Source organism: Anabrus simplex, chromosome 14, assembly GCF_040414725.1.
Source record: "Anabrus simplex isolate iqAnaSimp1 chromosome 14, ASM4041472v1, whole genome shotgun sequence".
Classification (NCBI taxonomy): domain Eukaryota; kingdom Metazoa; phylum Arthropoda; class Insecta; order Orthoptera; family Tettigoniidae; genus Anabrus; species Anabrus simplex.
In genome coordinates this window covers 10,814,838-10,828,291 of record NC_090278.1, presented here as the reverse complement: position 1 = coordinate 10,828,291, position 13,454 = coordinate 10,814,838, and the positions used below count along the sequence as shown (strand labels likewise).

At 38.8% G+C, this 13,454-nt stretch overlaps 1 long non-coding RNA gene across 1 annotated transcript; it reads right to left on the bottom strand.

Annotated features, from left to right (window-relative positions):
• Nucleotides 1-224: 224 nt before the first annotated feature.
• Nucleotides 225-5,644, bottom strand: LOC137503024 (uncharacterized). Its single transcript, XR_011018998.1, has 3 exons — nucleotides 5,523-5,644; nucleotides 3,352-3,480; nucleotides 225-324 (listed from the first exon to the last, which is right to left on the bottom strand). It is a non-coding gene; the product is annotated as an uncharacterized lncRNA (long non-coding RNA).
• Nucleotides 5,645-13,454: the final 7,810 nt, after the last annotated feature.

The window sequence follows — 13,454 nt, the reverse complement described above, 5'->3', positions numbered from 1 at the left end:
GTCTTTGGAACACTCCTAACTGCTGCACAATTCATAACGCGAGATCGTGGAACAACTTGAAGGAAAAGTGAAAATTAGGTAAGTAAACGTCGATCTCACAAAAAAGTATCTTTTCTGTACGACTATCAATCGTGTGCACTGAAATAAGGATCAAACACTGATATCTGTTGAGCCATTTTCTAACCATTTTTATTACCTGATGATGGCTTATCGAATTATGTACATTACCTCAAGAAAGTTTTCCTGTGTTGACCCTGGCTGTGTTAACTCTGATTTAATTTCTTCTTTCACAGCGATCACTTCTGATACATGTTCAATATTTTCCTGTGGAAAATAAGATATATTAGGTATGGTCATAACACACATCTACAAATATAGTCACCAACAAATGAGCATGTTAATTAATTAATTGCCAGTATTACAGTTACTTTCAAAATTTTACTAACGTTTAAGGAAGATTTCTACAATCAGAGGATTGTTATAACCAAAGGCTGTACTGAGAATGGTGTTACTATTCTTGCTCACTCCTTATGTCAGATAAAGGATGAGACTGAGAACAAAATATAAAATGAGAAACATCTTCTAGCCATATCAGAAGATATACTACCATGGATGGAATTGGGGCCATCTCACACAGAATTTGAAAGGAAGCAGACATAGGCATGAACACTAAATTGTATGAACTGCTTTCATATGTACAATCACATCAACCAAATATTACAAGTTGTTTGAACCAAATCTACTCTGGTTTTGCTGAGCTCACAGGGGCTACATAAAGCATTAAGACAGTTCTGTTTCAAACAGCATATTTCAGCAGTGTTGGAGTATACATCTGCAGTTTCAGAAGCTCTTTTATTTTATGATTTATATTTCTCACATGGATTCATACAAACTTGTCTGCACTAAAGGGGGACCTGAGGGACTGTGATCAAAAGCTTATGTTCTATTATAAGTTAACTTACTAATAACAGTGAATTCAAGTATAAAGTTCTAGAATATACCGACATAACCCATTCGATATTGAAGAAAGAGAACAGTAGTCGAACTAAGGAATGGATGAAGAGGATGCACAAAAAGGAGAGGGAATTAATGAAAGAAAAGGAAAGGAAAACTTTTATTTAATGTGCCTTAAGTCCTCAAAATATCAGAGCCCACTAAGAATGGGCATATTAAAGAAAATTTTCACAGGAATCATACATTATAGAGCCCTGAGACATGGTTCTCTATATAACCGAGTCTGACCTGTATTTGAGGAATAAAATGAGCTAATCACTATTCTGCCCTCCTAAATGAATTCAACATCTGAGCAAAATACTTATTTTTAGAGAACGTACATTCAGATTTTGAGCTATTTCATCTCTCGTATGCCATAGGCAAATCTGCTCTTTCCTTAAAACACATATCTTCCAGCACATTGTGGATGTGAGGGTAACCCAGAGTTATCACACCTGTGTTGACATTTTGTACAACAGACTGGTGTACACTGTCTCAAAGCCACTGACAAAAGATTTGTGATTTAACTTCTTCTACACTAATTATGATAGGAGCAATAATTTTAGCATGTGGTGCTAATAGTGGTGCAGTAGTATTGGAAGATATTAGTTTTGAAAAAAATTACAATGGGCCAGCAATCCTCTATTATAATCAGATAGGAAAAATAGAAGACGTGTAACCCCTAAACCAAAGTAATTTCGATAGTGACAATAAAATGTACAGACAAATCCAACCCCAACCTTAACACACTCACTAACAGTTTCTGATAATGGTACATATTTCTTTACATAATTTTCATATCTGTTCAAGTCTGATTCAGAAGCATTATAAGAAATATTAAACCTAGAGTTCTTGATCAGGAATATGCTCATAAGCCAGATTCAAGTCTGACACAGAACATAACAAGAAATTTCAAGGGTAGAGATCTTCAATAGCAGTACACTCACATCTTGGATACGTTCAGACACCATTCCTTTCTATAGTGCCTGTAACTCAGAATTCAAGAAGCACACATTTATTCAAAGAATAGCATTCACTAATTGCAGAATTTTAGCTCTAAGCAACTATTGAGCAATATATCATCAGTAAATCAGCAGTTCACAGTGTTTGCAACAGATTATTACTGTCAAGTCACAGTTATTCATTGAACATCTCTCTTCAAACTGTCAAGGTATTCAAAGACACTGAGGTACCAGAATGATGTACAGGAATTCACTTTCATGTCAGTAAAACTACAGACATATTCTGGGATAATTCAGCTTCATCAAATTCCTACAGACCGAAACTGAATCACACTCGCCAACATGAAATTACCATGTCATCAGTTTAGCCTCTGAGCTATGAGTTGGAGAGCCACTGAACTTAAAGCTACACACTCAGAAGATTGGAATTGACTATGATTAGAGTAGCAACAGACAGAGCAATATCTTTCATCTTCTCCAAAATCTCAACTGCATCTCCGTCATCATCAGAGTGTTTGCTTTAGACATGCTATACTCACAGTAAACTTCCAAGGCAGAATTTTACTACGTGCTCACCCAGCATTTGTGTCATTGTAAAGATGATATGAAAAACTGAACTGGAATTTTGTTTGTAGGAAGAACACGTTCTCCATGAGAACCATGGAACTACAGACCATAACATAATTCAATCTAGCACCCACCCTTTTCCATCACTTCAGCAACTACTAGCACTCGAATTGGCTGACATGATAGGAAATTGTGTCAATCCCACAAAGATGCCATTACCAAACCATACAGAATAAATACATACCATATATAACACACACCCTCCAGAAATCAATTTCAATAACCAATAGAGGTAATCGATTAACAACAGACAGTCAGTCAATGTGTACTTAACACATGAAATGCCCAGAAGCCTCAATCTTGAAACACTGCTAATCACAACTTTGTCAGTAGCTGGACCTAACCAAGGCTCCTTCAATATCAAGCCCACAACACTGATTCAACTTTATGCCACTATCAAACTGCTATCTCCCTAGTAAATGCTAGAGGCCAACTGTCCACTTGGTGACAATTATCTGGTGGCTTATGCCACCAGAACCCTTTTCCTTGTCCCATTAACAATGTTTTTGCCACTAGTTTGACCCATAGATATACATCAATACTGTGGTTTGTAGCTAGTAAGAGTTGGCAGCTTTGTGTACTGTGCCCTTGCAGATTCCCAGACAAAGAAACAAAACAGACTCATACTACGCCTACATGCTCATGCAGCAAATGGTGACTGCAGGTGTTAATATTGAGGAAGCACATAGTAAATTATGCCCGTGCCAAATTTATTCAGCTACTAAGGGTTAAATTCTGACCTCTATAAAGTTAACTGGAAGAGACTTACAAGTGATGCGTTTGTTGTTCCTTCAAGCCAGGCTGGTTCCACTTTGATCTTTGGTTCCAGGTCCATTTCACACTGCAACTGAAGTAGTTAGAAGGTACTGGGTTTTTTGATTACTTCCAATAAATTACACTGAAACATAAGCCAGAAAATTATATTACTTTATTGCTGTCATTGCTACTTGTCAACAGACTAAGCAATAAGCTTGTAATTTTACATGACTGTCAGTATTATGATCAAGCCAAACAGACTCAAAAGTTTACATGATTGTTGATATTGTGATCATACCTACAGCACCTCAAGTTTTCCATGACTGATTCTACAATCATTGCTAAGGACCTATAATTTCACGTGTCTTCTAAAACAGTGATCACTTCCAAAGGATATCAAATTTAACATACCTGTAGATATCAAGATCATAATCAAAGGACCACTAGTTGTACATGACACCTTATATCATATTCATAACTATATAATATACAGTTCTATATGGGACTGAAACCACAGCAAGATGACCTTTCTTGTTAAAAATCCAATGTACATTGATTGTGATCAAAATGTGAAAAACTTTTTGAAAATTAAGTGACTATTCCATTTGCATATCACACTGATCATGCAGATCCATATCTCGGAAACTTCCTACCATTGTTATCCTTTGCACTTTTCTTCAAAACTAACCGAACAAGTTCACAGTGCCATGAGATTTGTTCTATCATAAGTTTCCTTCTTAGAATCAAATTCCCCCAACTGTTTTCCTCTCATCAAGTTGATTCACGATCTCTTTATTTGAGACTTCCTCTATTCATGTCATCTTCAACAACTTCTGAAAACACGGCATTTCAAAGGCTTGAAGGCATGTTTACTTCCATATGGTTTCGTACTCCATACACAGCGTAAACATAATTTTTAAGTTTTTCAATCCCTCCAACCTAAAGAACATGATGGACAACAGTTGGGAGTTTAGGCAGGATTTAGTGATGATATTCATTGATACTGAGAAGGCGTATGACAGTGTACCACGGCAAGTGGTCTCAGATGCAATGATAAAAAGAAGGCAGGGAGAGGAGAACCAAATATAAAAGCCATAAATGAAAAGTAAGTAGAACAGAATAGTGTGAGGTAGAAATTAATGTAGAAATAAACATATATGTAACCAATATGCGACTTTGGTATGGGAAATTATCCGCTCAGATAATATTATCGACTTTATCCGAGTTGGCAAGTGACGAATCATAACCTATATTTATGCTATAAATTATAACTATAACAGCGTCCACTTGCCAAAAAACATCTCTCTAACCATATTTTCTTATCTGTGTTGCAAGATACGTCATGGCGAAGTACAAGGACGTAAGTAAGATTTCGGCAGACGAGCTATTCGACTTACTAGACATTGTTTCAGCAGATGAAGCATAAGACTCCGAGGAAGGTGGGGATAGCGATGCTGAAGATTCTGTATTGCACGATAATGGGTCAGAAATTGTATCAGATGACCCCATGAATACTGATGACATTGACATACAAGATGATCCTGAAAATCCTCCTACTCTGTCATCAAGGTTCATCCAAATTTGTAAAAACTATTTGTACTTGTCCTACGATATTGTTTAAAAGTTCCTACCAATGAAAGAAAATTGTGACACCATGTAATGATGGTGGCTAAATATTAAACCACCCTATTTTTATTCGTATATATAAAATTTAGGAGCAAATTGCCTTAAAAACTGTCCTAACCTATTCGTTTGAAACTCAGGATTATGAGAAACATTAAAGTATACTCATAACCAACAAAAGAAAAAATTCCTGCCCTATAAAGGGTTAACTACTTTCTGTTCTCAACTGAGATCTATAAATTTCACAAAAGTAAATTATTGAACTTGAAAATTACCGACAATATGTTAGAGGCTGTGGACACACTATAAAATGACAGAAATCGCAATTCTTCAATAAAGAAAATCTGTAACACACTTAACGTAATAAGCTGTACAACTGGCTAATATGCGTCTTATATGACAACATACCCGCCACTTCGAAACAAAACCTGATGTTTTAGTGAAGTTTAATCACTTAAAACAAACTCTTAAAGAACAAATTTGATTTGTATGTCAGTAGAACATGCTGCATTTGGGAAAGGATGTATTAACCGTGACAACTACAGAGTGTACGACACTTACTGAAAAGAGCACTGGCGGCGCTGGGTGCAATGTACCGCTTTTTGTTGTTGGTGGTGGTGATAGTTTTTGGGCTTTTATCGGAGTAATTTTGCCCAGTATACAACAGGGGGGTGACAGTCACATAGATCCTACACTTCCGAGGGCTAAGCCCAGACTGAGTAATAGCGCTGTGAAGAGGAGGCGGACCTCCTGTTGATTGAATCGGATAATACGATTACAGCGCTCCTCCGGAGACCTCCGGTAGTCCTCCGATTGAATTCACTGGCGGAAAATTCAAATGCTTTGATGTGGGCAATGTTGCAACGGTGATCTTAGGAGGAATTACAATTTAGATTTAAGTACTAATTACACATATGCATGTGTTCCTCTACATTTGTCATTCAAATGATGTAGTCGTTTCAAGATCGCCGCATTATTTGTTACGTTATGAATAACAGATTTTGATCTGCTGACGTTCAGTTTGCAATAGGTGCAGGTGGATAGAATACTGTAGATTGAATATTGGCATACATTATACTGTTGCAAATGCGTTAACAATATTATTAATACTGGTAGTAAAATAGTTTAAGTGGTAATTATATTCCATTGCATGTAAACATGTATTATATACGATGTTCTTACATTAATTATACCCGTAGCTCATTTATTACGGAACAGTACATCCGGCTCCATGGCTAAATGGTTAGCGTGCTGGCCTTTGGTCACAGGGGTCCCGGGTTCGATTCCCGGCAGGTTCGGGAATTTGAACCTTAATTGGCTAATTTCGCTGGCGCTGGAACTGGGTGTATGTGTTGTCTTCATCATCATCATTTCATCCACATCACAACGCGCAGATCGCCTAAAGACGTCAAATCAAAGGACCTGCATCTAGTGAGCCGAACTTGTCCTCAGACACTCTCGGCACTAAAAATCATACGCCATTTCAATTTTTACTGAAGAGTATGAACTGATTGAAACTGGTTATATACTGTACTGGGCTGAGTAGTTCAGACGGTAGAGCGCTGGCCTTCTGAGCTCAAGCTTGCGGTTTCAATTCCGACTTTGCTCGGCGGTACCTGAAGGTGGTCAGGTGTACCGGCAGTAGCGGCGATTGGGAATTAGAAGTAGGGGGGAAAATGTAAAGACAACAAAGTACCCCAGTTTGGATATAGCGGGGGTGGGGGGTATATACGTTATACATTAAAACTGAAAAAAAAAAAGCTACTAAATGGAATTTCGACAGAGAGGTAAAGATTATCAGCCTACCAACTTACCTGTATTGATAATATTTATTTGAGATTTTGATTCAATACTATACAATAAAACTTTCACGAGAGGAACAATATTACACATGTATTACAATTAAATAGACGTACGGCGTAATTATATAATTAAAATCATTTAGTATTTGACTACAAACTAAAAAAAAAACTAACTGACACTAAATAGACTGCCAGACTAACGAATGCACGCGTACCCTTCCTCACAGCACATACAAAGTCTCCACTACAGTACTCCCTGTGGCGCTATACAAATCGGTTAACCGCGTGAACGACTTTGTTGCGTATTTCCGCTAATAATTTCGTTATTAATTAAAGCAAATAATTAGCTGATAAGACAACAGGGCTTGTACAAATTGCTTGTTTTAATAATTCCTATAATACCTTGTTTCATCCAGCTAAAATGGAACAAAAAATGCAAAGTTTTCTCCACAAAGTAGGGGGCCACTGTCCCCTCTCGCCCCCTCTAATCGCCGCTACTGTACCGGCACATGAAAGAACTCCTGTGGGACAAAATGTCGGCACCTTAACGTCACAGAAAACCACAGAAGTGGTTATGGGAGTACAATAATAATAATAATAATAATAATAATAATAATAATAATAATAATAATAATAATCCTTCCATCAATTTACCCTCCAGGGTTGGGTGTTCCCTCGGACGCAGAGAGGGATCCCACACCTATACTGCCTCAAGGACAGTGTCCTGGAGCGTGAGACTTCGGGTTTTGTTTTATGTCGCACCGACACAGATAAGTCTTATGGCGACGATGGGATAGGGAAGGTTTGGGAGTGGGAACGAAGCAGCCGTGGCCTTCAGTTAGGTACCATCCCGGCATTTTCCTGGAGGAGAAGTGGGAAACCACGGAAAACCATCTTCAAGGCTGCCGACAGTAGGATTCGATCCCACTATCTTCCGGATGAAAGTGGGTTCGAACCCCACTGTCGGCAGCTCTGAAGATGGTTTTACGTCCTTTTCCATTTTCACGCCTAGAAATTACTCTCCTTAGCCGTTCCTATCACATCGTCGTCATAAGACGGCATGACGTAAAGCAAATTTTTACAAAAGTAGTCGACAAATGAAACACGAACGATAAATGAGAATGTATATATTTCCTATATTCTCCTTCGTCATACTTATAAAGCAGTATTTACTATGTCGCTAGCACATCCGTTGCGCACCACGGATGGAACGGCAAGCGAGGCACACATTCAGTACTGTTGCTCCGTCCTCCGCTCGCCCACCGCTCGCGTGCCGAAGCACCGATTGGTTTCCCAGCAACAGTTTACTACCGGAGAATTCCGGAGGGAGCGCTCACTCGCACTACCGATTGCAATCATAGGAGCAACTGCTCCGTTCCCAGCTCTATTCGCAACAGTAGGTCCGAGTGTAAGGACTTAGTGGGCTGTAATTTCAAACTTATGTCCATGAATGTAGGCGCCCTATAAAAATCGTTACCTACATAAACAAAAATTGATCTATATCACCGATATTCCATACAATACCCCTTAACAAAGAACGTATAGTCATTCAGAATAATTAATGCATCCTCTCATTTGTTATCAAGAAAATGCAATTATATCGACATATAATACATACCCCATATACCCTGTAGGTATAAACCCTGTAGATACAACAAACAATATATCTAAACAGGTTCAGTTGTTTCTCAGAAAAGTACAGGCCCTACCTGTGCAGAACTTACACAGTGGTTCGTTCATTATTATTATCATTATTATGTAAATATTCCCATTATATTGGCGCTAGAATACAGTAATTTCAAGTTAAATTTGAATTCGTTTTTAATTTCTGGACGTAGGTAAAACACGTGAAAGACGTGGCAGAAGTAAGGGATGATTATTTACGAGCGGAGGGAGGAGTTCAAGCGGTTCAAATCTGTAAATGCTGCGCTGTGAAACATGGCACAAATGACTCCTAACAACTGGTCTTGCGGTGTATGTGGCAACGCGTCCGCCTGTCACCCGGCAGCCCCGGGTTCGATTCCCGGCCAGGTCAGTTTTTTAATTGTAAATTATTAATATCCCTGGCCTGGGGACTGGGTGTTTGTGTCATCCTTAACGTTCCTTTCCTCGCATTCAACACTTTACCCTACCGCCATTTACATAATACACGCAGGTTTCCTCATATATGGTGCAAATAGGGGCAAAGGATCTTCATAGGTCGACGCCCCGAACAAATAGCATTAAAAAAAGTTAAAGAAGGAGTGTAGTTTCGCGCAAAAACAGCGACGTCATAAATTCCTGTGAAAATGCTCGTTCATTCCTCCCGTATGCAGTTCACACTACGCGCTTGTCATTCAATGTTTTTTTTTTTCTTTGCTAGTTGTTTTACGTCGCACCGACACAGACAGGTCTTATGCGACGATGGGATAGGAAAGGTCTAGGAAGTGGAAGGAAGCGGCCGTGGCTTTAATTAAGGTACAGTCCCGGCATTTGCCTGGAGTGAAAATGGGAAACCACGGAGAACCATCGTCAGGGCTGCCGACAGTGGGTCTCGAACCCATCATCTCCCGAATACCATCTACAGGGTTGCCGGCAATGGGGTTCGAATCCACTATCTCCCGGATGTAATCTCACAGCTGCGCGCCCCTAACCACACGGCCAACTCGCTTGGTCGTACCGACTGTAACAGCCTGCCTGTATATTGGTGGGAAGTAGCTGGGGTGTAAGAAAACTTTCTTCTTTAGCATGCCATTCCTCTGGTTCATACATTTTCTGATATATCTGGTACGTAACACATCATTGTATTCGAGCTATAAAATCCCTACTCTGAGCCACTGATTGTAATGAGTAGTGTGCATATTTAACGAAATAATGACAGAGGAGTGGTCACGGCAGTCTACGACCTGGTTATTCCAGTTCTGGAACTTTGGACTCTTAGATCGGCACCGTAGTACTGTTCGTTGAAAGTGAGAAAGTGTGCGGTTTTTCATTTGATCGAGTATTTTATATGATAACATTGCTTTCAATCGCTACATTCCTACTGACGTTTTTGTAATGACCTATGTTGAATTCAGTTAGGAAAACCACCAAGTCAGTCTTTCTGAGAATCCCGTAGCGAAGCACGGGTACATCAGCTAATAATAATAATAATAATAATAATAATAATAATAATAATAATAATAATAATAATAATAATAATAATAATAATATTGGCTTTACGTCCCACTAACTACTTATAAGGTTTTCGGGGACGCCGTGATGCCAGAATTTGGCTACGCAGGAGTTCTTTTACGTGTAATTAAATCTACCAACACGAGGCAGACGAATTTGAGCATCTTCAAATATCACCGGACTGAGCCAGAATCGAACCTACCGGGCGAGTTGGCCGTGCGCGTAGAGGCGCGCGGCTGTGAGCTTGCATCCGGGAGATAGTAGGTTCGAATCCCACTATCAGCAGCCCTGAAAATGGTTTTCCGTGGTTTCCCATTTTCACACCAGGCAAATGCTGGGGCTGTACCTTAATTAAGGCCACGGCCGCTTCCTTCCAACTCCTAGACCTTTCCTATCCCATCGTCGCCATAAGACCTCTCTGTGTCGGTGCGACGGAAAGCCCCTAGCAAAAAAAAAAAAAAAGAATCGAACCTGCGAAGTTGGGGTCAGAAAGCCAATGCCTCAAACGTCCGAGCCACTCAGCCCGGCATGCAATGATAATAGTATTAATTATTTCATAACGATGTAATTTACAGCCACGGACAAGGCCTAAATTATAACATGTTTATATTTAAGAAAATACATAATTATGTTTGTACGTAAGAATGCTATGTGTAATATCGATAAATAGTTAAGGTATTAACTGAGGGGCCTAGTTTCGCACAATAGTAGCGACAAGTTTTAAATTCCTGAGAAAATGCTCTTCCATTTCTCCCGTACCAAGTTCACACTACGCGCTTGTCATTCAATCGGAGGTTCTGTTACATAATTATTATGTCTGTACGTAAGAATGCTAGGCCTATTTGTAATATCGCCAAATAACTGAAGTATTAACGGAGGGGCGTAGTTTTTCACATTAATAGCGACAAGTTATAAATTCCTGTACAAATGCTCGTTCATTTCTCCCGTGCCAAGTTCAAACTACGCGCTTGCAATTCAATCGGAGGTTCTCCGGAGGCAAACGATTGAAAGCGCCCGGAGCCTCCGCTCCGTAAACAACCGCTCCGTTAACAGCGCTACTGAGTAATTTTTCCCTACGACCAACATGCTTCGAGGTTGTACCTGACGTCACTTCACCAAACTTCACGTGACAAATACGGGAGCTCCTATTGGTAGAAACAACTCCCGATTGCTATTGGTCGATTTCGAGTTGAGAATTCCCGGTTGATGGGGTAGTTTGTCGCTGTCGTAGTTTGTAATTATGTGTTTTGAAGTTGCCAACCCGTTTTTAATTTCGATTTCACTATATGCGGGTATGTTATCAATAACAATAACATGCGTAACACATATTTATGTCACGTTATGGTCTTTCGGCTGAAATAAATTCGTAATTATTGCTTTGATAACCACGTGTGAGACCAGTCTACTTTGTCATCTTTGTTTATCTCTTTTATTTTCGTTTTCATGCTCTGCGGGTGTTTTTCAGTGAAATTCTGAGTGGAATTTCTTGTTTGAAGAAGTAGAAGATATTTGAGGTAAGAATTCCTGGTGACGTGAACGCTACTGATCCACGAAATATCACTGTAATATTTGTCACAATGTGAAAGGTTATCATTGATTTACTCAAATAAAGTCTCAAATCCCAGGTAGATTAAGAAATACCGTCGTTACTAGCAAGAAATATGAATACGTATTTACGAGCTGTAAACAGGAGTCCATCATGTTGCATGGCATATCGCTGCTCGCGCCGTCTTTTGTTTGTTTCTTGAGGTCCAGGGCTGGCACCGATGAATGGAAGTGCCATGTCTGTGAATTCTTATTCTCTTTGTGCATTTGTCTAGCGCGGACAGTTCAAAAAGCAAAATGGAGGTGAACAACATTAAGAATGTTATCGCTTTTTTTGACGACGAAAATCACCATGTAATAAGGAAATTACAAGACCTAAATCTCGTGCCGAAGCAACCGGAAAATAGCATGATCCCTGGACCAACAGATATATTACTTTATTAAAGGAACAGCACTATTAGACAATTGACAGTTGAAGTGACACGACACCAAAGCATTACCGTGAGCAAAGACATGACACACGAAAGTGTTGTTACACATAAACAAAACACGGAAGCCCTGCGACGCAGAAAAAATTGTATATAGCTGTAAGGCAGTAAAGTATGTATTCTGTAAAATTAAATATTTCCATAATTTCTTAATCTACCTGGGATTTTAGACTTTATTTGAGTAAATCAATGATTACCTTTCATATGTGACAAATATTACAGTGATATTTCGTGGATCAGTAGCGTTCACGTCACCAGAATTCCTTATTATTCTTGTTTTATTAACCTCCTGAGACCGGAATATAAAATGCATATCACACCAATTAAAATGAAATTCCAATAAATATAACACCAACTTTTCGGCCTACTCAGAGTTGTATTTAGTTTATTGTTTAAAATATTTTTTGCGGGATATTTGATTCTATTTTAAACAGTGTCCTCTTAAAAGAACACTAGGCCACAGGAGGTTCTGTAAGTTATTAAGTTGATGATTGATAGCTGTTTCTGTTCCCAAAAATATCTTTTTTGAAAGTATTTTTTCGTGGTGGTTGTTATCAATAACAATAACATGTGTATCATACTTATTTATGTCATGTTGTGGCCTTTCGGCTGCAATAAATTCTTAATTTATTAAATTCAGTTGATGTAGTCCTATTATTTCTGATAAGCCACTGTCGTTTTGATGGTATTGAATTTAGCAGTAAAAGTATAAACTGTTGATAGTGCTCTTAATTATTTCCTTCTGTTTCTTTTTATTCCTTAGATCATTCATGGAAAGTGCCAAATTTGTGGGATATACACCAATAGCGAAGAGTTCTGGCAGCAGGGAATCTTATCTTATTTCACCATTTCCCTGTTCCTAGACGTGGTATTTGCAAAAAGTGGCTGGACATTGTGGGAATCCGAAAGTTGCGGCAGCTTTCTTCAAAGCAGCTGAGGAACCACACTATGTGTTTGAGACATTTTCGCTGCTCCAGCTATCCAGGACCTCTATCGAAGATACTGTCTCAGATAGAAGTAAGTAATTATTATCATTATTAATATTATTAATGGTCACAGTACTGTGACATATCAAATTTTTCTGTTGTTTATTTCAAATTGCTCTCTGGAGGTAATTATGGTAAATTCAACAGTGGCAGACAAGGTTGAACCTTGCTCCTCATAATGAAAGTCACTGTAATGTCCGTCATACCTAGTCTTGCCTTACCTAGCAAGTTGAAAAGAGCAAAATCAGTCCTTTAATATCCCTCAATACAGTCAAGTGCTTAACGAATTTTGGTGGACAGCATGCTCAGTGTAATTTTATTCCTGTTATTCCTACCTTAAGAACTGTAGGAAGACCATAATAACTATAGAAATATTTATAAATGAATGATGATTGCATTCACTGTAGTAGGGAAGAAAAAAATTCATATCTTAAGTGATTTTATTTTTATTTTTTCCATATAGATGTGCCTCGACATAAGTCTGGACGTCGGTCAGGTCCTTCGGCTGCTATGAGTTCC